A 27222-nucleotide genomic window follows, 5' to 3' on the forward strand; every position below is an offset into this window, starting at 1 on the left:
AATCCTGTGGTACAGGAAGGAACAGAATGGTGGTTAGCACTGTCTGTGGTACAGGAGGAGAACAGGACAGTGGTTAGAACTGCCTGTGGCACAGGAGGGAACAATGTCGTGGTTAGCGCTGTCTGTGGTACAGGAGGGAACACGACAGTGATTAGTATTGTCTGCGATCCAGTAGGGGAACAATGTGGTGGTTAGCAATGTCTGAGAGCAGGAGGATCGGGCTTTTGTGAGCACTATCTATGGTGAGATAATGGGGGCTCTGTATGAGCACTGTCTGTAATGGGAGGATTGGGGTTTTGTTTACACTGTCTATAGTGGGTAGTTGGGGGTTTTGTGAGCACTGTGTGCGCTGCAGTGGGAAGGTGAGGGCTGTTCGAGGTGTTGGGGGTGAACTTTGCTGGTTTGGAGGTACTGAACAATATCAGCAGGGACATGAAGAAACATTCTGCAGTGCTCTTCCTCACCAGCTGATTTACTAAGAGGTCATATGGTTTTTACCTCATACCAAAGGCTCCAAGCAAATCCATGTTAAAAACCAGGATCATAAAGGGAAAGCAGCCCAAGTCTCCTTGGCATTTTGGTCTAATTCCATTATCATTGGAATTACAGAGCTCTTTCTGTATCCAACCACAGAACCAAGGTGTACATAGCAAGAGGTAGGGGAGGAGGAAAACATATTCGGGACACTTTGCTGACCTCGCTGATTATGCTTCCTGCCAAAGTACATAACCTCGCATTCCCCAACATTATATTCCATCTGCCATGATTTTGCCCACTCACTTAACCTGTTCATATCCCTCTGCAGACTCTTTGTTTCATCTTCACATTTATTTTTACATCATCCTCGAACTTGGTTATAGCACATTCACTTTTCTCATCCAAGTCATTAATATGTACTGTAAGTAATTGAGACCCCAGCACTGATCAGTGTGGAAATCCACTAGTCACAGATCGTCATCCTGAAAATGTCCCCTTTATCCCAACTCTCTGCCTTCTATTAGTTAGCCATGCTCATATATTACATCCAACACCATGAGCTCTGAGTTTATTTCGTAGCCAAGCTTGTGATACCTTATCAAATGCCTTCTGAAAATCAAAATATATTACACCAATTACTTCGCTTTTATCCTGCTTGCTACTTATCAAAGAATTGTAATAAATTTGTCCGGCAAGATTTACCTTCATAAAGCCATGTTGACTTTGCTTGATCATATTATATATTTCTAAATGCATTCTTTATAATAGACTGTAATATTTTCCTAATAACTGATGTTAAGCTAACTGGCCTGTTTTTGGCTCCTTCCCTTTTCAAATTAAAGTATCACGTTGGTAGTTGTCCAATCCTCCTTGACTTTTCCAGAATCTAAGGATTCCTGGAAGATTACCACTAGTGCATCCACTATCTCTTGAGCTTCCTCTAATATCCTAGGATGCATCCAATCAAATCCAGGAGATTTATCAGTCTTTAGGCCCATTAGTTCCCCAAGCACTTCTTTCTCTAGTAATAGTTATTATATTTATTTTCTCTCCTCTTTTTGACTTTTGCTTATTTAGTAATTTTGGAATGCTATTAGTGTCTTCTGCTGAGAAGATTGATGCGAAGTATTTATTCAACTCTTTTGCCATGTCTTGGTTCTTTATTATTTTCTTCCCCAGACTTAATTGCTAAGGAACCTATGTGTACTTTGACCTCTCTCTTCCTTTTTATGTATTTAAATCAGCTCTGTTGCCTGTCTTGGTGTAATCTGCAAGCTTACCCTCAAAGTTTATTTTCTCCCTCATCATTATTATTTGATTGTCTTTTGTTGGTTTTTTAAAATTTTCCCAATCTTCAGGAGTACCTCTAATCTGTGCCACATTGTATGATTTTTCTCTTTCAATCTGATATTATCCTTAAATTTCCTGGTTGACCATGATTGGTTTATCCTCTTCCTAGAATCCTTCTTCTTCATTGGAATGAAGCTTTGCTGTGAACCACAAACTGCTTTCATTGTTCCTCAATCGTCTTTGCTGCTAACCTGCTTTCCCAGCCAACTCCTGATAGCTCTGCCGACTTTTTTTTTGTTTAAGCTAACCATAGTTGTTTCTAACTGAAGTTCCTCCCTCTCCAGCTGAATGCTAAATTCAGCCATGGTTCTGGTCAATGTTTCCTCCAAGATCCTTTCCTTTGACATAATTTATTAAATCTTCATCATTGCACATCATCAGTTCCAAAATAGGCTATCCCCAATACACTCTATGAATTCTACCTCATGGTTTCCTCTGCCAATCTGACTATCCCAATCTAAATGAAGATTAAAGTCACCAATGATTAATGTATTGCCTATGTTACATGTCCTCATTATCTCTGATTTATTCTCTGGCCCACCATATAGTGACTCTTAAGGAGCCTAGGGACTATTCCTATCAGAGTCTTCTTTTCCTTTTTAGTTACCTGCACCCAAATTGATTCTATGTCCTCCCATTCAATAGCATTTCCTGCTGTCATACTTATTCCACCTCATACTAATAATGCTACCCCATCAACTTTTCTTTACTGCCTGTCCTTTTGAAATGTCATATAGTAGTGTAAAGTGAGAACCCAGCTTTAATCTCCATGTAGCTATGTTCCTGCAAAGGCTAAAACATTATATCCATTAGCCTGTATTTTAGCTCATAATTTGTTTATTTTGTACTGAATACTATATTCATTGAAATAAAGAGTGAATAAAGGTGTGTTTTTACCATTTTGCCCTTTTTACTCAATTTACTGCAGCTTTTCTATGTCCATATACTCTCCTTTTGTTTTCCTTGGAGCAGTGAAGGTTGAGAGTGGACCTGATAGAGGGGTATATAGAGGTGTATGAGGGGAATGGATAGGGTTGATAGGAAGGCACCTTTCTCTGTAAGTCTACAGAGAGTTATTGACAGGTTAAGTAAGTGGGCAAAAAGTTGGCAAGTGGAATACAATGTGGGAAAAGTGAAGTTGTTCATTTTGGAAGAGAGAACAAGAGAAGAGTATATAATTTAAATGGAGGAAAATGCAGAAAAGTTCAACACAAAGGGACTTTGGGGTTCTTGTGCATGAAGTACAGAAAGCTAGCACACAGGGTGCAGCAGGTAATCAGGAAGGCTAATGGATTGTTGGCCTGGGGGTTGGAGTATATGAGTAGGGAAGTCTGACTGCAACTGTATACAATGCTGTTGAGATCACATCTGGAGCACTGAGCAGTTTTGGTCCTTTTAAGAAAAGATATCAGAAAAGGTTCACTAGGATGATTGCAGGTATGGAGTGATTGTTTTATAAGTAAAGGCTAAATGGCTTGAGTTTAGGAGAATGAGAAGTACCTTATTAAAACATAGAGAATTCTCAAAGGGCTTGACAGGGTTAATGCTGAGAGGATGTTTCCCATCATGGCAGTGTGTCACACCAAAGGGATAGTCGCAGCATAAAGGGGCACCAATTAAAGACTGAGATGAGGAGCAATTTCTTCTCCCAGAGGGTTGAGAGTCTTAGGAACTCCTTGCCACTGAGAGCTGTGGGAGCACAGTCTTTGTGCATATTTAAGGCTGAGATGGATAGATTCTTGATCAGTAGGGGAATAAAGGGTTACGGGGAAATGGCAAGAAAGTGGACATAAGGATTAGCCATGACCCTACTGAATAGTTGAACAAGCTCAAAAGGCTGAGGGGCCCATTCCTTTTTCTATTTTTTAAGATCTAATGATCATAATAGTAGAGGGGTCAGTAACCAGGGTTATAGATTTAAAGTTGAGGCTAAGAGGAGAGTCGAGGAGAAATGTTTCACTCAGAATGTGGCAGAAGTCTGGAACTCACTGCCTGTAAATGTGGTGGAGTTGAAAACTCTCATAAACATTAAATCCATATTAACATATTCACCTGCATTGCCATATCTCTAGACCATATCCCAAAAAATGGAATTAGACAGATCCTTGTGGATTGGCATGGACACAAATAGGCTGAATGCCTTCTTCTACACAGCAAATGTCTATATGTCAGCTCCTTGACGACCACAGACACCCTTCTGACCACAAGAAATTCTGCCAGTCCTTCACTTCCAAGAATACTGTACTTATCCTACATCTGCAGCAGCATGTAGTGGGTGGCCAAAAGTACATCACTAGGAAGCTGAAATACTGATTCTTTTCAATAGCACTGATGGCAACACCTACAAAGAGCTGCATATTCAGCTGTACGTGATTAAGAGATGGTATTGACAGGATGAGTGAAGTCCAAGATCACAGTTCCTGAGGGCACAAGGCTCCCAGCAGTATTTTGCTGAAACACCAATGCAGGGCCCATTATGCAGCCATAACCTTCACTTCCATTGCCTTTTTTTCTTGAACCTTTCCAGACGACTCTTAGGTAGTAAGTCATTTCTCAAAGTCTGTTCCTGCGATGCAGTGCTTGCTGCTTGTAATCCTTGCACCGATGGAATTTTACAGAGTGTACTGTGAAACACAAGTAAACTCCAGCCCATTTACTTTGCTCACTTTTCATCAAACGAAACCTCTGCCACGTACTGCCAATTTCATTTTAAATGTTCACCAAATTAATTTTTCAAAAATTCCTTCAACGTTGCCTTTTAAGCTTATTTATTTATTTTATTCTAAGTTATTGGCTCCTGTTTCAAAATTCTCTGGACTCTTTTCACATAATCTAACCCAGCTGGCTAAAACATGCATGAGGATTGCTTCCAGCTCATATCCAGTGATCGCTTCACACTGTCCATGGAATTTTACATATTTCTTTGAAGTGTCAAAAAGAAGTGAGGAACATGAAGCTGGTCTGTCTCTCTACTTGTTACATGACACCAGGTTATAGTAATCTCGTTATAAGGAATACACCATGACTAATTAGAGAGACATGATGCGGAGGTGTCAGTGTTGGACTGAGGTGGACAGGGTCAAAAATCACATGACACCAGATTATAGTCCACAGGCTTATTTAAAGTCACAAGCTTTCGAAGTCTTGCTCCTTCTTCAGCTGTCAGTGAGAGAGGTGGCATCAGACACAGAATTTATAAGCAAAAGATCAAAGGGTCATAGAACTGATGTGAATGTATTGAACAAACCTAAGATGGCTGCTAAATTAGAAAGGATTAATATGCAAATCCCAGAATTTCATAGATCATAGAATCCCTACAGTGTGGAAACGGGGCCTTCGGCCTAACAAGTCCACACCAACCCTGAGAGCGTCCCACCCTGACCCAGCCCCCTATACCCCTGTAATCTACACATGTCTGAACACTACAGGCAATTTCCCTTAGCCAATTCACCTAGTGTGCATATTTTTGGACTGTGGGAGGAAACCGGAGCACCCGGAGGAAACTCACGCAGACACAGGGAGAACCTGCAAACTCCACACAGACAATCGCCCGAGGACAGCACCGGGTCCCTGGTGCTGTGTGGCAGCAACGCAAACCACTGAGCCACTGTGCTGCCCCTAAGGATTGGACCAATGATGTTGGTGTTATTAACACCAGGCTCTAAACATCTGAGCTAACCAAGTCACTGTGCTGAGATAATTAAAGGTTTTATCAGTTTACCAGAGGCAACAACTCAGGCCAAACAATGCATTTTAGGATAATAAAATGTGAGGCTGGATGAACACAACAGGCCCAGCAGCATCTCAGGAGCACAAAAGCTGACGTTTTGGGCCTAGACCCTTCATCAGAGAGGGTTTTGGGTGTGAGGCCTTGCTTAGAATCTGGCTGTGTATTAACTTGGAATCAGACTGGTCTTATTTCCAAAGTAGGAATTTGTAAAACGCCCATTGGCTGTCTACAAATTATGTGCTTTTTGAAAAAAATAGAATGTACCTACAATTACAAATCTGCAAGTGCAAATTCATCCCATAGATTTGTGTGTGTGCATGTGTGTGTATGTGTTTATGTGTGCCTGTGTGTGTGTGTGTGTGTGTGTGTGTGTGTGTGTGTGTGTGTGTGTGTGAGAGAGGGAGAGAGAGAGGGAGAAAGAGAGAGATATAGAGAGTGTATGTATGAAAGAGGGTCACTGTCAGTGTGTGAGTATGTTTGTGTGAAACAGTATGTGTGCGAGAGTGTATAGTGTGGTTGGGTAGACTGTAATGCAACATGAACCCAAGCTTCCGTCCTCATGGGGACCGAACTTGGCTATCAGCCTCTGCTCAGTGACTCTGTGTTGCTAAGTATTCCCAAGTCCACCTTGGAGGATGTTTACCTGAAGGTCTGAAGCCGAATGTCCTTAACCACTGAAGTGTTCCCCCGCTGGGAGGGAACATCCCTGCCTGGCAATTGTTGCGTGGTGTTCCTTTATAATTCTTTCAGACGTTACCATGACAGGGTTGTGTGGTGGTGTGGTGATTATTGTCCTGAATGCTGGTTAGTTTGCTAAACAATGGTCTGTTTAAGGTTTGGCAGTTGTTTGAAGGCGATAATGTGTTGAAGGTTGCAAAGAACATGGTGTAGTTTCTTCACTCCCAGGAAGTACTGGACAAAAAGGGACACTCTAGCAGTCATATCCCATGTGTGTCTTCTCAGAAGGTCATTACGGTTTTTCATGTCACACCATTGACATGGACACTACCACCACATGTGAGAACACCACCCACCACATGCACAACAGATAGTCATGTGACTCGGCCAACATTGTCTATGCTGCAAGCAAGGATGCCCTGAGGCATTGTATATTGGTGAGACCATGAAGGTTATTTTATTTTTGGATTAGGATTATTCCATGGCACAACATCGTGGGCCAAAGGGCCTGTACTTTGCTGTACTTTTCTATGTTCTATGTTCTATGAAGATGCTACAAAAACAGATGAATGGACACTGCACAACAATTGCCAGACAGGGATGTTCCCTCCCAGAGGGGGATCACTTCAATGATCAAGGGCATTCAGCCTCGGATCTTCAGGTAAACACCCTCCAAGGTGGACTTCAGGATACACAACAATGAGCAGAGGCTAATAAGCCATGTTCGGTCCCCTTGAGGACGACCTCAACCGGGATCTTGCGTTCATCTCACACTGCAGGTGAGCCCACCACACTTTAACTCACACACACACGTACACGCACACGCGTATACGAACACACACACACACACACACACACACACACACACACACACACACACTCTCTCTCTCTCTATCTCTGCCTCACACAATGCACACACACATATAAACCTTTGGGGTGAATTTGCATTTGCAGATTTCTAATTGCAGATACATTCTATTTTGTTCAAAAAGCACACAATCTGTTGACAGTCCATGTGACATTTTATAAATTCCTACTTTGGAAATAAAACCAGTCTGATTCCAAGTTAATACACAGCCAGGTTATAAAAAAAGCCGCACACTAAAATGCATTGTCTGACCTGAGATGCCATCTCTAGCATACTAATAAAACTTTTAGTTATCATTGTGCAGTGACTTGAAAGAAATTCCGGGATTTGCATCTTAATTCTTTCTAACTGATTAAAGATTTAACAGCCATCTCAAGTTTGTTCAATACATTTGCATCAGTTCTATGATCCTTTAATCTTTTGCTTATAAATTCTGTGCCTCAATGCAACCTCTCACACTGACACCTGAAGAAGGAGTGAGACCCCAAAAGCTTGTGTCTTCAAACAGACCTATTGGACTATAATCAGGTTTCATGTGATTTTTGACCTTGTCCACCTCAGTTCAACACCAGCACCTCCACATCTTGTCTCTCTATTTAGTCATGGTGTATACCTTGTAGCAAGATTACAGGTAAAGTAAACAGCTATGATCTAAATGAATATTATCTTCTTTTCCACTCACTCAGCTTTTCTCTCTCCTGGCATTACCTTTTTTTTGTAAAACTGAAATTCTGAGGTGAAAAGTTTGAAACCATCTGCAAAATTTCACATATGGCAGCTTAGTTCACTGTGGAGTATGGTGTAGCCTCAAGACCTTGAATTACAATTCTTTTTACAGATATGCAATCAACTTTAATCCATTTGTGAGCAATTAGGATTCACAACGATGATCATTAATTCCATATTTGTATGTCTAAAATAGAGCTTCAAACACAAGTCTTTTCTAATGATCTTGTATGTGGTATATTTTTTAAAGAATATTCTTGTGAATATTATTGTGGCTAAATCCACTAGTTAGACAATCATACGTTTTAGAAGGTATTAACATGACTTTTTATATTCCACTCTGTCCTTACCCAGCTGTGGGTCTTCATTATGCACAGATACTTGTATTCCCCGCCCACGCACTCCCCCACCCCTGCCCAGTTACTACAATAACATTCTCTGCTGCTCAGACTTTGTGTGGATGAGCGATCTATATGGATAAAGAAAAACGTCTAGCTCTATGATCTGAAACTAGTTGCATGGAAACAGCTCAGCACATATGGAGCCTGTTCTGATATTCAATAAGGTTATGGATAATCTGCGACGAATTCCACATACCTGCTTTTCCCCTTTCACTTTGGTAGTTTTGAATAACAAAGTTCTATCAATATTAGATTTTACATTCACAATTGATCCAACTCCAATTTTCAATCTGCTGTTTCCTAACTTCACCCCTTTGGGCCTAAATTTTATATGTCACCCACTCGATTCCCCAACCTGCAAAATAGTTTCAAACTACACCCTGAGTTCCCTTCAAAGTCTTGGAAACTTCAATCAAATCACCTCTTAATCCTCTTAATTCACAGCAGTCCAATTTCAGTTTGTAATTTCTCCTCATACATCAACCTATAGAATTAGAGGCCAGGTGTCATTTTACCGAATCTATACTGCACTCTCTCCAAGACCAATGTTTCTTTCCTGATACATGGTGCCCAGAATCGCCCACAGTATTCCAGGTCTAATGTAAACAGGGTTTTGTATAGCTGTAATATAATATCTATTACATATAAAGGCGATAACGCCATTTACCGTTTTGGATATTCTCTGTTCCCGTTTAAGGCATTTTAATGATCTATGTACATGCATCCCAAGTGTCTTAGGAACTGCACAGTGTCTACTTATTCACCATTTAAAGAATCGTCATCTGTAATTTTCAGATTCAAACTGGATTATCTCATGTCTGCCTACATTTAAATTCATTTGCCAGAGTTCGACCTATCTGTTTCACCTATTATCTCTTTATAATGTTAGGCTTCAATCTATGGATCTTACAGTACCATCCATCCCTCTGTCATCAGCATACTTGAATATGTAGCTTTCTACCCTATCAAATAATGAACACAGTAAATATTTGTGGCTGTGACATTGCTCTGACACAACTAGTCATACCCTACCAATGCGAGTTCTTTCCCATTATATCCATTCTCTGTCTCCTGCTTCTCAGTCACTATCCTCAACGAGGTTAATAACCTGCCTTTAATTTAATGAGTTTCAAACTCAGTAACGTCTGGTATGAAAGACTTTATTGCATGCTTTTTGGAAATTCACATAATAACATCAATAATTATCCCTCTGTCTACAACTTCTGTTATCGTTTCAAAAAAAACTTGATCACTTGTGTCAGACATAATAAGTCCTTCACAAATCCATGCTGGCTGTCTCTGATTAGCTGAAATTATTTAATGTGTACAGTCAGTCTATCCTTACAGGCACTTATATTTTCCTAATAACAGACATTAAACATAATTCCCTGATCTCTCATTCTCAGCTCTTTATACAATGGACAGATACGCGCAATTTTCCAATCTAAGTAATGGTTCCTGAAGAGCAATAGTTTTTAAAGATCGTAGCTACAACATATGTATTGGTTGCATCTACTTCCTTTAAAACTATGGAATGAAAACTTCCTGTGGATTTGTCACTAAACATTGCTAAAAGGTAACCAGAACTATGACACAAGAAACAAACGTGAAAAAAGGGACACTGCAGTGATTGTAACGAGGTCACCCTGGTGGACCTCATAGGCTATGAGTTCCCTGCTGGGGGCTATTAATCTAATCCAATCGGGGAGCCCTGGCTGACAGATATAAAAGAGGGGTACCAGGCATTCTGACACTCTGAGAGCTGACTTTGAGAGAGCTGGACTAGTGTCAAAGACTTTCATGTAAATAAAGGGTGACTTGGTAACACAATATCAGCCTCTATGAGTTATTTCAGACACCATTTGACAAAACATGAGAAGAAGATGCTGACTGGAGTGGAGATGCCGCAAGGACAGTTAACTGTCAATCTTAGTTCACAGACCAAGTAAGTAGATTTTGATTGCTCAGGATGTTGCCATGGAGATGCAAAAATGATTAGCTATCTCTGCCACTTCTTTTTTTTGAAAAAGTATGTATGAATTCCTTTTGCCTATACAAAACAGGGTCGAGTGTATTTATATTTGTAACCTCTAGCATGATAAATGCATGACACTGTTAGCTGATGCCCAGCCAAATACCTTCTTGTCTGTCTATTCTCAGTCATCATTAAAATGTTGGAAGCTATCATCACCAATGCTAAAAAGGAGCATACTTGTTTAGCAATTACCTTCTTGTTGACACTCAGTTTGGTTCTGCCAGAACCATGCAGCTCCTGACCTCATTACAGCCTTGGTTCAGACATGGTCAAAACAGCTAAATTCCAGAGATGAGGTGGAAGTGACAGCCCTTGACATCAAGGCCACATTTGATCAAATGTGGTCAATTGGAATCAGGAGGAAAATTCTCTACCGGTTGCAGTCATACCTAATACAAAAGATATTGGTTGAGGTTGTTAGAAGTCAGTCATCCAAGCTCCAGGGCACTTCTGCAGGGGTTCTTCATAAATTGCAATGTCTTGGGCCCAAAGCTGCTTCATCAATGACATCTTCATCACAAGGTCAGAAGTGACGATGTTTGCTGATAATTGCACAATGCTAAGCACCATTCACATACATCCTATACTGAAGCACCATTCACATACATCCTATACTGAAGACCTGCAAAAGAATAACTAGAGAGAGAATAGGACCCCTTAAGGACCAAAGTGGACATGTATGTGTGGAACTGAAGGAAATGGACCAGGTCGTTTGTGAATATTTCTCCTCTGTGCTTACCTAGGAGATAAACAAGAAGACTTAGGAACTTGGCAAAGTTAGTGGCGATATTTTAAGGACAGTCCATATCACAGTACTGGAGATGTTGGAAGTATTAGAATGTATGATGGTGGATAAATCTCCTGACCCTATCAGATATATCCAAGAAACCTGCAAGTGGCTAGAGAAGAAATTGAGGCGGTCCTGGCTGATAGATTTGCATCATCATTAGCCACGGGTGAAGTCCCGGAAGACTGGAGGGTAGCGAATGTTATGCCTTTATTCAAGAAGGGCCGGAAAGAAAAATCTGGAAATTATAGACTGGAAAACTTAACACCTGTGGTAGGTAAGTTACTTGAGAAGATTCCGAGGGGTAAGATATACATGCATTCAGAAAGACAGGGTTTGACCAGAAGTAGTCAGTATGGCTTCATGCATGAGAGATCATACGTCACAAATTTGTTGGAGTTCTTTGATGAAGCGTCCAGGAAGGTTGATGAGGGCAGGATGGTAGATGTAGTCTAAATGGATTTTGGTAAGATCTTTGATAAGGTTCTACATGGTAGGCTGCTCTGGAAGGTTAGATTGTATGGAATCCAGGGAGAGCTGGCAAATTGGATACACAATTGGCTTGATGGTAGGAAGCAGAGAGTAATACTGGACAGATGCTTGTTGAACTGGAAGCCTGTGCCTAGTAGTGTGCCTCAGGCCCATTGCTATTGTTGTCCATATCAATGATTTGGATGAGAATGTACAAGGCATGATTAGTAAGTTTGCAGAGGACACTAAAATAGGTGGCATCATGGACAGCGAGGAAGGCTTTCAGAAATTGCAGCAGGATCTAGATCAGCCTGGGAAATGGGCAAAGATGTGGCAAATGAGGGTTAATACAGATAAATGTGAGATATTGCATTTTGGAAAGTCGTCACGGTAGGATTTTTATTGTGAATGGTACGGCCTTAAGGAAAGTAGTGAAACAGAGGGACCTTGAGTGCAGGCACATGGTTCTCTGAAACGGGATTCACAGGTCGACAGGGCAGTAAAGAAGGCATTTGGTACACTGGCTTTCACCAATCAGGGCATTGAGTGCGGAAGTTGGGAAAATATGCTGCAGTTGTACAGGATGTTTGTGAGATCACATTTGGAGTATTGTGTTCAGTTTTGTTCGCCTTGCTACAGGAAGAATATATTAAACTGGAAAGATTGCAGAAGAAATTTACAAGAATGTTGCCAGGACTCAAGGGACTGAGTTATATGGAGAGGTTAGACAAGCTAGGACTTTTTCTTTTGAGCATAGTAGAGTGAGGGGGGATCTTTTAGAAGTGTATCAGGTCTGAGAGGCATGGATAGGGTGAAATCACTCAGTCTTTTTCCCAGGGTTGGGAAATTGAGGACTAGATGGCATCAGTTTAAGGTAAGGGGGAAAGAATATATGGAAACCTGAGGGGCAACTTTCTTACACGGAGGGTGGTACGCATTTGGAATAAGCTGCCAGCAGAAGTGGTTGAGGTGGGTACATAAACAACAAAAACAAAGTTGCTGGAAAAGCTCTGCAGGTCTGGCAGCATCTGTGAAGGCAAAAACAGAGTTAATGTTTCAGGTCTGGTGACCCTTCCTCAGAACCTGGTTAGCAAAAGAAGCCTCCAAATTTGATGATATTGGTGCCAGTTGCATCTATAAGAAGACAGCACACACCTATCAGAATTATCAAGTCTGTTTATTGGTCTCAAATGGCATCTGGAACAACTTTTCTTCTGGGACTGTTAAGAAAGCAAGTTAATGTTTGAAGTCCAGTTTCTGACAAAGGCGCTGCTATCTTCCCATAGATGCTGCTGAGTTTCACCAGTGATTTCTGATATTGCTACAATGTATTGACTCTGGTGGGTAGTAGGAGTGACCAACCCCTTGCAATTCCTTCTGAAGATACACTGCAAGTCATTAAAAGTCACTCAGTGGCCTTCAAGAGCTTTCAATAATTTGGGTAACTGCTGAAGCATTTTCAATGATTTGATTTGATTTATTATTATCATAAGTACTTAAGTACAGTGAAAAGTTTTGTTTTGCATGCAGTACAGGCAGATCATAACATACAAAGCTTATAGGGTGATTTAACAGAGCGAGGAATACAAAGTTACCGCTGGAAAGAAGGTGCACAAAAAGCAAGAACAACATTAGATGTGAAATTAGAGAGGCCCATTCAGAAACTAATAGCAGCAGGGAAGAGGCGGTTGTTGAACCTGTTGGTGCGTGTCTTTAAGCTTTTGCATTTTCTGCCTGACGGAAGAGGTTGGAAGAGATTATAACCAGGATGGGAGGGGTCTTTGAGATAATGGGAACTGCAGATGCTGGAGAATCCGAGACAACAAAGTGTGGAGCTGGATGAACACAGCAGGCCCAGCAGCATCTCAGGAGCACAAAAGGTGACGTTTCGGGCCTAGACCCTTCATCAGAATGGTGAAGGGTCCAGGCCCGAAACATCAGCTTTTGTGCTCCTAAGATGATCCTTGGCCTGCTGTGTTCATCCAGCTCCACACTTTGTTTTCTGGGAGGGGTCTTTGATATTGTTGACTGCCTCTCCATGGCATTGAGAAGTGTAGAAGATGTTAAGGAACGGAAGGCTGGCTTACGTGGTGGCCTGGGCTGTGTTCACAACTTTCTGTAATTTCTTACGGTCCTGGGCAATGCAGTTGCCGTACCAAGCCATGGTTGATCCAGATGGAATGCTTTCTATGGTGCATCTGTGAAAGTTGGGGAGGGTGCTTATGGACATGATGGATCTCCTGAGGAAGGAGAGGCATTGTTGTGCCTTCTTGACTGTTGCATCAACGTAAGAGATCCAAAACAGATTGTCAGTTACCATGATAATAAAATGTGAGGCTGGATGAACACAGCAGGCCAAGCAGCATCCCAGGAGCACAAAAGCTGACGTTTCGGGCCTAGACCCTTCATCAGAGAGGGGGATGGGGGGAGGGAACTGGAATAAATAGGGAGAGAGGGGGAGGCGGACCGAAGATGGAGAGTAAAGAAGATAGGTGGAGAGGGTGTAGGTGGGGAGGTAGGGAGGGGATAGGTCAGTCCAGGGAAGACGGACAGGTCAAGGAGGTGGGATGAGGTTAGTAGGTAGCTGGGGGTGCGGCTTGGGGTGGGAGGAAGGGATGGGTGAGAGGAAGAACCGGTTAGGGAGGCAGAGACAGGTTGGACTGGTTTTGGGATGCAGTGGGTTGGGGGGAAGAGCTGGGCTGGTTGTGTGGTGCAGTGGGGGGAGGGGATGAACTGGGCTGGTTTAGGGATGCAGTGGGGGAAGGGGAGATTTTGAAACTGGTGAAGTCCACATTGATACCATATGGCTGCAGGGTTCCCAGGCGGAATATGAGTTGCTGTTCCTGCAACCTTCGGGTGGCATCATTGTGGCAGTGCAGGAGAACCAGTTCTTCCTCTCACCCATCCCTTCCTCCCACCCCAAGCCGCACCCCCAGCTACCTACTAACCTCATCCCACCTCCTTGACCGGTCCGTCTTCCCTGGACGGACCTATCCCCTCCCTACCTCCCCACCTACCTTCTCTCCACCTATCTTCTTTACTCTCCATCTTCGGTCCGCCTCCCCCTCTCTCCCTATTTATTCCAGTTCCCTCCCCCCATCCCCCTCTCTGATGAAGGGTTTAGGCCCGAAACGTCAGCTTTTGTGCTCCTGAGATGCTGCTTGGCCTGCTCTTCCTCCGGTACATTGATGACGGTATCGGCGCCGCCTCTTGCTCCCCAGAGGAGCTCGAACAGTTCATCCACTTCACCAACACCTTCCACCCCAACCTTCAGTTCACCTGGGCCATCTCCAGCACATCCCTCACCTTCCTGGACCTCTCAGTCTCCATCTCAGGCAACCAGCTTGTAACTGATGTCCATTTCAAGCCCACCGACTCCCACAGCTACCTAGAATACACCTCCTCCCACCCACCCTCCTGCAAAAATTCCATCCCCTATTCCCAATTCCTCCGCCTCCGCCGCATCTGCTCCCACGATAAGACATTCCACTCCCGCACATCCCAGATGTCCAAGTTCTTTAAGGACCGCAACTTTCCCCCCACGGTGATTGAGAACGCCCTTGACCGCGTCTCCCGCATTTCCCGCGACACATCCCTCACACCCCGCCCCCTCCACAACCGCCCCAAGAGGATCCCCCTCGTTCTCACACACCACCCTACCAACCTCCGGATACAACGCATTATCCTCCGACACTTCCGCCATTTACAATCCGACCCCACCACCCAAGACATTTTTCCATCCCCACCCCTGTCTGCTTTCCGGAGAGACCACTCTCTCCGTGACTCCCTTGTTCGCTCCACACTGCCCTCCAACCCCACCACACCCGGCACCTTCCCCTGCAACCGCAGGAAATGCTACACTTGTCCCCACACCTCCTCCCTCACCCCCATCCCAGGCCCCAAGATGACATTCCACATTAAGCAGAGGTTCACCTGCACATCTGCCAATGTGGTATACTGCATCCACTGTACCCGGTGCGGCTTTCTCTACATTGGGGAAACCAAGCGGAGGCTTGGGGACCGCTTTGCAGAACACCTCCGCTCAGTTCGCAACAAACAACTGCACCTCCCAGTCGCAAACCATTTCCACTCCCCCTCCCATTCTCTTGATGACATGTCCATCATGGGCCTCCTGCACTGCCACAATGATGCCACCCGAAGGTTGCAGGAACAGCAACTCATATTCCGCCTGGGAACCCTGCAGCCATATGGTATCAATGTGGACTTCACCAGTTTCAAAATCTCCCCTTCCCCCACTGCATCCCTAAACCAGCCCAGTTCATCCCCTCCCCCCACTGCACCACACAACCAGCCCAGCTCTTCCCCCCAACCCACTGCATCCCAAAACCAGTCCAACCTGTCTCTGCCTCCCTAACCGGTTCTTCCTCTCACCCATCCCTTCCTCCCACCCCAAGCCGCACCCCCAGCTACCTACTAACCTCATCCCACCTCCTTGACCTGTCCGTCTTCCCTGGACTGACCTATCCCCTCCCTACCTCCCCACCTACACCCTCTCCACCTATCTTCTTTACTCTCCATCTTCGGTCCGCCTCCCCCTCTCTCCCTATTTATTCCAGTTCCCTCCCCCCATCCCCCTCTCTGATGAAGGGTCTAGGCCCGAAACGTCAGCTTTTGTGCTCCTGGGATGCTGCTTGGCCTGCTGTGTTCATCCAGCCTCACATTTTATTATCTTGGGATCTCCAGCATCTGCAGTTCCCATTATCTCTTGTCAGTTACCATGTCTGGCAGCATCTGTGGAGGAGAAAACAGAGTTAACGTTTCGGGTCCGGACCCAAAACATTAACTCTGTTTTCTCCTCCACAGAGGTTGCCAGACTTGCTGAGCTTTTCCAGCAACGTTGTTTTTGTTCCTGATTTACAGCATCTCCAGTTCTTTTGGTTTTTATTTTTGTCAGTTACCATCACTCCTATGAACTTGACGCTTTCAACCATCTCCACATCAGCTCCATTGACGTAGATAGAGGCAAGTCCTCCTGCTTGCTTCCTGAAGTCAATGATCAGCTCTTTAGTTTTGCTGATGTTGAGGGAGAGACTGTTATCTTTGCACCACATCACCAAGCATTCTATCTCTTTCCTGTATTCTGTCTCGTCATTGTTTGATATCCGGCCTACAAAGGTAATGCTAATCATCAACCTATAATGATAACCATTCACGTGGTTTTCTTACAAAAAACAGATTTTTTATTTATTGTGCCTACAAAATCCTTTGAAATTTTTGTGAGTTGTTGCTTAAGCTGCTGCAATGCTAATATAGACATTAAGGTTTACGCCATGTGAGCCTGATACCTTGACTTCTGCATATTTACCAACTGCCTAAAATGGACAATAAATGGTATAGGATAGTTGCTTCCAAACTGTCGAGTATCACAACTGGAAACTGATTGGAGACCTTGGTTTAGCTGCAGTTTTCATGTGGTGGTGGATAAGTTGCTGAATAAAGCATCTTCATTACTGAAAACCTCAGCCGAAATGCTCTTCCACTAAAACCAGGAGCGTCAGTTCCTCTTACTTTCCACTACAATGCAGTGGAAACAAGAATGTCAGCATAAAATTAATAATGTTTTTCTTAATCTACCTTCAATTCTGCTTAATTAATACAAATTCATGATTATCTTCATGATAATCAATTTCTGTTCCAAAAAAGAGAAGCATCAAGAATTTGTTATTCTGTCAATATTCGTATATTGCTTAGCAGTACCTGATAATATCCAATCCTAATTAAAGTGGCTTTACGTAAACTGCAACACAGCCAAAATGCCTGTCTTGCAGCTTGTTAATATTTCTTTTCTCAAAAGTAGATGCTATTAGATGTTGCCCAGCAATTTTATTTTCCTTCCACATGAAATGGTTGTGTATTCATGCAGAACTGTAGCCAGCAAAATGTGAGCTCAGGTGCTACAGAAATGGCAGGTGGCTGGACTTGACTTGACAGCAATTAGATGTACAAATCTTTGATTAGGCTTCGGGGAATAGTATCATTAGCAACACTGAATGGGCCTACAACCTTACCACTGCCTCATTAACTACAGTGCTTATTTTACATTACATGGATGGAATGTGTTGTACACAGGATTAAAATGGCCACATAATGAAGGAAGAAGCTGGAATAAGCATTTTCTGTATGGTTAGACTTGCCCAGGTATGTTTTCCATTGGTAGAGCCCATGTTGGTTGCTAAAATTGGCAAATAAAAACAGCACTTACAGTATTGACTGATATATTTTGCCCCACCCAATAGAAAAGACTGTCAATCTGTTGGCATAAATTGATTCATAATATCAATTAAGGAATTATTAATTGTCTCTATGCAGATTGGCACTAGTTTATGCTTGGTATTATACATTCTCCCCTGTACTGACCTGAGTTGGTATTATGTATCTTCAAGGCAGGCAAACATTACAGAAAGCATTGTAGAAAAAGCAAATCAGCAACTGTTATATTACCTCATACAACTCACATCTGTAATCTTGTTCACTCAATTCGATAGCTACAGATGTTGTGTGACCTGCTCAGCATTTCCAGCACATTTTGGGTTCAATTGTAGGGCAGAAAACATTCCAAATACAGGATGTGAATAACCCTAATACTATTCCTTTCATCATCACCTAATGGATCCCAGCCACTTCCAGAGAGTATGCAATTATCAGACAGGCCCCATTGGTATGAAGGCACTATTTGTAGTTAATTTCCACACTAATTTCAGTTATCACATTGTATTTGCACCATGTAATGATGATGACATTAACATCACAAACCATTTGCTTTGGTTGAACATAACTAGAGGCCATCAACATTATATAGTCACCAAGAAATCCAATGAAAATTCAGAGAAATGCTTTCTGCTAAAGAGTGGTAAGAAAGTGGAACTTGCTACCTACAGGAAGTGTTTAAAGGTAATTGTTTAGATGTGTCAAAGGAAAGATTAGACGGAGAGGGAATGGATTATTACAATGGTAGAATTTGATGAGAAACAAAAAGAGGTTTGAGTGAAATGTAAGCACAGACATGATTGAGTCATATGTCCTATTTCTGTGTAGTATATCCTATACTATCCTATACAGTCTTTGCAGAACAAACACTGCAGCCTTAGCTCTGATAATCTGCTGTTTATGTAGACACATGGCTTACTTTTACAATTTTTCTCAAGCCATTGACCATCTCCTAACTTATTTTAGATTCTGGACACTGGTTCACATCCCTATTGAGCATAGATTTTAGAATTTAAAAGCCAACAAGGTTTGATAAACTTGTACAAAATTTTAATAATGCTGCCAGTCAGAGTGCTGTGTGTAGACTTGGGTTTCACTCTCGGAAGGATATTGGAATTTTACAGAAGGTACAAGACAGAATAACTGTTAGCTATGAAGAAGTACAGATACAAGGGAAGACTTGTAAGATTAAGAAGTTTCCATTTGAACAGTGCAGATATTGGTCAATGATGATGGAAGTGTTTTAAATCCTGAAAGAATGAGAGAAGTTAAACAGAAGCCAACTGTCTCCGCTAGTTGAAGGGTCAAAAATGAGGCAGCATAGATATAAGATTAAATATTTGAGAAATGAGGCAAACAGCAGGAGAAACTTCTTTATATACAGAATTGTGAGGCTATGAATTAATTAGAGGTGGCAGAATCTATGTCAGCAGTCAAGACTGGATAAAAGTAACAGCAATTACAGGGAAATGACAATGTAGGGGGTAAATGCAGTTAAATTACACACTTGCTTGGAGCATAAAAATATAATTTGAGGACTGCTGAGCTACGGTGTTTGCTAGGATTTTACTACGAGACAGGCTGAAGAGGCAGTCCCTCCGTGTACCTGAGCTGAGATGCAGATCGAATGGTGTGCTGTTGATGGTATCTAGCCAACTGAGTAACTTCCATAAACACCACTGGCTGACCCCTCAGTCAAAAACCAAGTGACATATGCTTGCAGGAAAAGTGCAAATCCACACGTCACAATTTTGTGTAAGTAAGACCAAAATATAAGGATATTAACCACGAGAAACAAAATTGTAAAACATGTCCAGGCAATGCTCTTAACATTAGAAATTCCAGTTTTGAATTGTGTAAGCTGCAAGTTTGTATCTAATTATTTCTCAACATGCTCTGCTGCCAAAGCATTTTACATTTTGTATTTTTAAGGTATTTCACCGCTCCCATCATTTCACATCAACTTGTAATGAGTACTGAAAATGTGACTGCACCCTCAGTCCAATATTGTCAAGTGTTGTGCAAAAAAAATTAAATCCCTTGGGAGTTGGAAAGAGGGTGTTCCTTATTATCCCCAGGTCAGAACTGCTTTCTTGGGTGATGTCCAATCTTTGGATATAATCAACACAGTAAATTGCCTCAAGTGTAATAGCAATAACTCAGCTCCCAACAGAGCTGCCAAGTCTACCTTTGATTGTACATTCTCCTGTGCCTGACTTATAACAGATGCTTCAATTTAGATGGGTAGCCAGTGTTGGCCAATTCACTGCTTTATTGCAAATACTGACACTTGCTTCCAAAGAATCCTATGCTAGAATTTACCCTGACTTCATTAACCATGCATTATGTGTTGCATTTGAAATGAAGTTGTCAAAGACGGTGTGTGATGATGCAATATTATTAAGACTTGATTTTCCCAGAGCAATTGTCACACACTTCGCTAAAGGAACTTTACTTTGGCGATGCAATAGCAGGATTGCACTGTGTGGATAAAAATAAAATCACGGCTTCGATGCCGCTATGTCATATGCAAGAGTTTTGCTTTCAAGTGCACACAATTGAGAGTAGTATATGACTTGCATAGAAAATTGATTGGCAATTAGGAAAATAGGAATAAATAGGTCTTTTTCCAAGTGGCAGGCCTTGACTTGTAGGGTACCGTAGTGATCAGTGCTCGGACACCAGATATTCAAAATACACATGAACGATTTTTGCGAGTGAGCTAAATGTAATATCTCCAAGTTTGAAGACAACACAAAGCTGGGTGGGAGATTAAACCATGAGGAGGATGCAGAGATTCAGTGTAATTTGGACAAGTTGAGCAAGAGGGAAAATGCATGACAGATGAGGTGAGTTGTGGATAAACGTGAGGTTATCTACTTTGGCAGTAGATTGAAGAAGACAGATTATTGTCGAAATGGTGATGGGAAAGAGGAAGAATTGAGACCTGGGTATCCTTGTACACCAGTCACTGATGATAAGCACACAGATGCTGCAGACAGTGAAGATAGTAAATGGTATGCTAGCCTTCATATTGAGAGAATTTGAGTACAAGAGCAGAAATGTCTTGCTGCAGTTGTACAGAGCCTTGGTGAGACTACCTCTGGAATATTTTGTGCAGTTTTGGTCTCCTTTCCTGAGGAGGGACGTTCTTGCTGTTGAGGGAGTGCGACTAAGGTTTACCAGACTGATTCCTGGCTTAACAGGACTGATATATGATGGGAGATTATTTAGTAAGAACTGTATTCACAAGAGTTTAGAAAAATAAGGACGAGTTGTCTCATAGAAACCCATAAAATCCTAACAGAAACCTATGAAATTCTAACAAGATTAGACAGGCAAAATGTGAGAAGGATGTTGCTGTTGACCAGGGTGTCCAGAACTTGGGGTCACTGTTGAATAATATGGGTAGGCCATTTAGAACTGAGATGAGGAGCTATTTATTCATGCAGAGAGTGGTGAGCCTATGGAATTCTCTGCCACAGAAGGTATTTGAGGTCAAAACATTGATGTTTTCAAGAAGGAGTCAAATAGAGTCCTTAGGGCTAAATGGATCAAAGGGTATGAGGAGAAAACAGGATTATGGTACTGAGTTGGATAATCAGCCATGATAATATTGAATGGCAGGGCAGGCAAGAAAGGCTGAATGACCTATTCCTGTTCCTATTCTCCACATTTCTTCCAAAGCAAGGTAAGGGAGCCGGCTCACTGTATTGCAATTGGTTATCCAGATAAGTTACCCTTGCCTACTGGAGTGGCAGGAGAACACCTTATTGCAGAAATTCAAACATAGCATCCCGGAAAAGATGGGCACAAATTTGGGAAGTGATTTCACATCCAAGAAAGAAGATACAGTTGGAGATGAGATGGTATGGTGGCACAGTGGTTAGCACTGTAGCCTCACAGCTCTAGTGACCCAGGTTCAATTCCAGCCTTGGGTGACTGTCTGTGTGGAGTTTGCATGTTATCCCCATGTCTGTGTGGGCTTCCTCAGGGTGCTCTGGTTTCCTCCCACAGTCCAAAGATGTGTAGTTTAGGTGGATTGGCCATGCTAAATTGGCTGTGGTGTTCAGGTGGGTTATAGGGGGATAGGTCTGGGTGGGATGCTCTGAGGTTCAGTGTGGACTTGTTGGGCCAAAGGGCCTGCTTCCACACTGTAGAGGTTCAATGATTCTATGTGAGCAACAGTTTTCAAGGATGGTTAGATAAAGAGTCAGTAGAAATAAAGACTCTAGAAATTCAGGTTAATGAACATTGAAATCCTCACGTTCTCTTTGTCAGATGCTGATGTTAGTCACGTATATTTCCAATTCTTTCTGCTTCTATTTTAGAATTCCTGTATTTGAATTTAAACCTAAATAAACATAGGCTTGCGAAGGTAGGTGGCTAAGTTTTACAGAAATTCAGTTGATTACACAAACATTTTTCTAAACAAAGTCTGACAACAAACAGACTTGCAAATAAAAACTGGGAGTGTACCTGCCCATTGTAAAGTTTATTTTTATCCAACTTCTCATTTCTTGTAAGTCCTTTTGCATCTGAATAATAATTTTTGTCTGATTACTTTTGACAATGAGGCTACTTGTCTTCACGATTGATTGATGCAACAACAAATTTGTTCCAGAAGGAAGAGTGGTAAAAGCACTAACTGTCAAATAATTTCCCACATGTACATAAAAACCTAGAGCAAACTTTGTTTCTAAGCAGTAATTTGGTCAATATCACTTCTATGAACATTAATCAATGGAAAAAGTTGCCATATTAAAATTGTATAATAAATTAGGGAAGTGTTTATGCTCCCCAGTGTTGGGTCTGCTGAACCCATTGGGGCTTTGGAAACACTATTCACATTTTTGGGCACTTCTTGCTGTGCTGTGCATTTCCTCTCGTGTTCAGACTCCATACCTAATTTGATTTTTTTTGCACAACTGATTTTTATTTTACTTATGTCTGGCCCATTTTGTCTCAGGATTGTTTCCCCTCAGAGAGAGGGAATTGCTTAATAGCAATAATTAGGATCTCACTAATTAATGTCGGGCATGTTCTAGATATAGAAGCAATTTGCTGACAAAAGATGGGATGAATCATCACATCAAATTACTTGTGAGAATATGTTAATGTGAACATCGTTCTGAGAGAATGTAGAATTGCTATTTAACAGTGAAGGATGCAAACAACTTAACAATATTGTGTCCTCTTGTGGTTGCTGAAAACCTTTAAATGGCATTTCCTCCTGTCACTGCTGGGTTTGAGAACCAGTTCAGTTCTGTAGGTCATACATTTGGCTCTGAAACCAGAAAGGGGTGTAGGTTCAAATTCCGCTCTCACTTGAAATGTGATTCAGCTGAACTGCAGTACAGCAGACAGGGAGTGCTGTGTTATTTGAGATATTGTGATCTAAATGTGACCGAGTTAACCACAGACCCTTTAGAGCTACAGAGATTTTACAGCACAGAAGGAGGTCCTTCAGTCCATCGCGTTCCCGCCAGTCATCAAACATCCAACTATTCTAAATTCTGTATACTATTGCATTTCAAGTGCTCATCTAAACAGATCTAAAATGTCTTGAGATTTGCAGCCTCTACAACCCTTTGAGGCAGATGCTTACCACCCTCTACATGAAACGAAAACCTTACTCAAATCCCCTCTAAACCTTCAGCTCCTTACCTTAAAACTGTACTCCCTGGTCATTGACCTGTCTGCTAAGGAGAAATGTTTTTTCTTCATCTATCCTTTCTAAGCCCCTCAGAACTTTTACATCTCAATCACAACCTCCCACCTACCTCACACAGCTTTCTCATATAAAACTCATATATGTGAAATCTATATTATAGGAGTCAGCCAGAAATTTGAATGACACTTTTTAAAAAATCAAACAAAACATTGCACCCAGAAGAGGAGGAAAAAAATGCAGGCCAGTTGTAATTAAGTGGTAATAGTGAAATGGAAAAAGTAGCTGATGCATTTAATCTTTTAATTTTTGACATGCATACTTTTGTGCCATAGGTTACAGTAAGTACCCACTAATTGTGGAATTGCAATAACAGATGATAGTAGTTTTCATTTAGCAATTCTATCCAACAACTTACAATGTTAAATTTATGACCACGATCCATTTTATTGCCAATGTGGTCATGGATGTAATAAAATGCACAATTAAGTTTGCATATTCTGTTGTACGCTCCACAGATGAACATGGACATCTGGAGTTCACCACAGACACTGCATCACACTACAACAGCAGCCACGCAAACCACAAGAACTACTGTGGAACGAAGGATGAGGCACCTGCACCTGCTGGGTCACCACCCAGTGTACACTCATCTGGAAAAGAAAACATAGTGCTTCCACTGTTCAAATGCAAGCCTGTTGCAGGTTGTAGACACCTTTAAATTAAAGAGTTGATGGAAAATCAAATGGTTACAGATGTTAGCTGACCAGATGTTAGCTGCCCCATCTGCACAGCACCAAACACAATGTATTTTGGATAAACTCAGACTGCACAATACTTCCTGATGTTGTAGTTATTAAAATTCTGTCTAAGAACATGTACCATGGCCCACCACATTTCTGTGTGCATTTGGTGTTGCTTCCGTTTTGCTGACCTATCCAGTAAGGTATAATTGCAAACTGCAGCTATAATTTCCCCAGAACATAACAATAATGACCTTCTCAACAGCATGCAAAGGGAGAAGTTTTTAGGTTAGAACACTAATTGGGCAGGTGCTGGTATGATACACCCACCCAACTAAATCTTTATGCAGCCAGTGCTAGGTTTTTATCCAGACTTATTTATATTAATTTCACAAATTGCCAATGAAAATCTCACTCCCTGTAGATAGCCCATTTACCTGGACAGAGAAATACTGTTGGATAGCTGATTTTATATAGCTTATACCAGTGTGAGAAAGGGATAGGATTGAGTTATCAAGAGTGAATCACCATTGTTGAAAAACCCACAAAATTATTGCAGCGAATTTAAGTGTCAAAATCCAGAAACAACCATCATGGAAGTGTGTGTCAAACCTGCAATCAGCTTTTCCTGGCATCAGATAAAAGAAAATTTTTAATGATTGCTGAAAACTGCCACCTCCCAACATCTATCTCCAGGTTTAATGGGCTGAGCCAAGATGCAGAGATGAAAATGTTATGGAATTGACCTTTTGTCATCTGAGTTTAATTAACAGATATAAAAATGCACTCCTGGTTATAGATTATCTTGAACTAGCAATGTTCTTCATTCAATAGTTTTGAGAAAGAATTAGTTAACCTATTTCTGTTGAAGTCCTATTTTAACAGGTAAGTTGAAATATTTTCACCACTGTCTAGTAGCCTATTTATGCGACTTTCTCATTCTCACATTGACATTATTTTGAATAAAAATATGAACTGTGAAAATTAAGATTAAGCGCTAAAATGTCCATGATATAAAGGTCAACTGACTCATAATGTGGAAATGCTCAGTCATGGATTTTCTTGTTGAATTACAACACCTTTAGCCTACTTCTTGTTGCCTGCAGCTCTCACAGCTTTAGAAGTGGTGTTAACCAACTTTGTAGCTCGCACACTAGCATATTGTGTATAAATCTACGTTTGACCTCAAGCAATTCTAGGGAGCTGAAAATGAGTAGAAGACTGACGACAGCAACCTTTATGTAACTGCAGGTGGGGCCTGCTTAATCTTACCTGAGGATGCAGAGTCAAGATGATACACTGTACATTTTGGCACCAATACAACAATAATGCTGAGTTTGCGGTGTGCACAGTCCTAAAAAAGTGAGGAAATGGATGGGGCCCAAACCAACCATCTCCACAAATGCATTGTTTAAATTCAACAACTTCTGCAGAAAACATGGATTTGGAAGGAAAGGCACTAAAATTCCACGTGAATGCAGTATTAAACTCATTGGAATTCCAAGTACTTTGTAACAATGTTAATGTTAGCCGACAACACTGTTGGATCATTTGTGACACTGAAAGTTTAGAGGTATAGAATTTATGAAGTGTTGATAGAGCAGACAGGGAAACTGGCAGGAGGGTCAGTAATCTGTAGAAACTATTTTAAGATAATTGACAAAATAACCAAAGGGACAAAGAGATAACATTTCTTTTTGACACAGCGTGTTATTATGATTTGTAATGCATTGATTCAAAAGGTAATGGAAATAAGTTCAGTAGCAATTTGCTAAAGGAAATTCAAGTACATGTACTTGAAAAAGCAAACTTACAAAGCTTTGGTGAAGGAAAGGTGATATTGAACTAGTTGGACTGCTCTTTCACAGAGTATAGTTACAAAGGGTCAAATGGCCTTCTGTAAAATTCTCTAAAGCCACGATGTGAACTTTTTTAAAGGTTGTTTTGCACAATTGCAGCTGGTGTGAAGGTTAATTGGTCAAAAGCCAACCCTCTGGCACCATTCCTGCACTTGTCAGGTCTGGTCCATTACCAGGCCAACAGCTCGACTCCCTCATCACTCAGAATTTTTGCATCAACACTTGAAAATGCAACGCACTAGTGAAAAACAACAATACAAATTTCCCAACAGACAATAGCAGTAAAGACAAAAAAGCCATAAATAAATGATGTAAGTACATAGAAACATCAAGACAGCATGAAGAAATTGTGGTGCACAGGGAAAGTTCAGTCTTGAGATTGTGTGAACATTCCAAAGAAACATTATTGATATTGTCTGAATGCATGAATGTAGATTATAGTCTACAATTGTAAGCTTCAAGCAAGACCAGGGAATGGTGGTATGGTTTTCCCTTACTGTAGATATCTGGAGTGCATGGCTACCCTTATGCCGAACTATATGGATCATTAGACGTTCAAACTGAGTTATACACTATTTCTCCCGACGCACCCAGAAAAATAACCTGTGAATTGCAATTAATCAGCATTGCAAGATATAATCAGCAAAGCTAAATTGAGCCTTAGTGGCAGGATCATAGGCACAAAAGTGGTTTGGCCCCTCAAGCATAAGCAGCCATTCAGTTAGATTTTGATCTCTATCTAAGTTCCATTTATCAATCTTGGTTCCATATCTCAAGATGCTCCCGTGGCAAAAATTAAAAAAAGGAAGTTCATGTTTAAAATTATTTAACTTATTGGCTCAGCTTAGTAATTGCCTGCTTTGGGGAAACAAAGTTTTAACAAGAGCAGAAGTAGACCATTCAGCCTCTCAAGCTTGCTCCACCAGTTAAGAAGATCATGGCTTAGCTTCTCCAAGCCTCGATTCCCCAATATTTCAAGAGTCTACCTACCTTTGCTTAAGATACTTACAGTGATCTAGCCTCCTCAGCTCTCTGGGGTGGAGAATTCCAAACGACCATTCCCTATCCTTTAAGGGAAGAAATTCTTTTGTATCTCAGTTCTTAAATGATATACAAAACCATACGCAGTACTCCTATGCAGCGACACCAACATCAAACTCCAACCTTCCAGCGATAAAGGCCAAGAATCCAATTCCCT

Source organism: Stegostoma tigrinum, chromosome 6, assembly GCF_030684315.1.
Source record: "Stegostoma tigrinum isolate sSteTig4 chromosome 6, sSteTig4.hap1, whole genome shotgun sequence".
Taxonomy (NCBI): domain Eukaryota; kingdom Metazoa; phylum Chordata; class Chondrichthyes; order Orectolobiformes; family Stegostomatidae; genus Stegostoma; species Stegostoma tigrinum.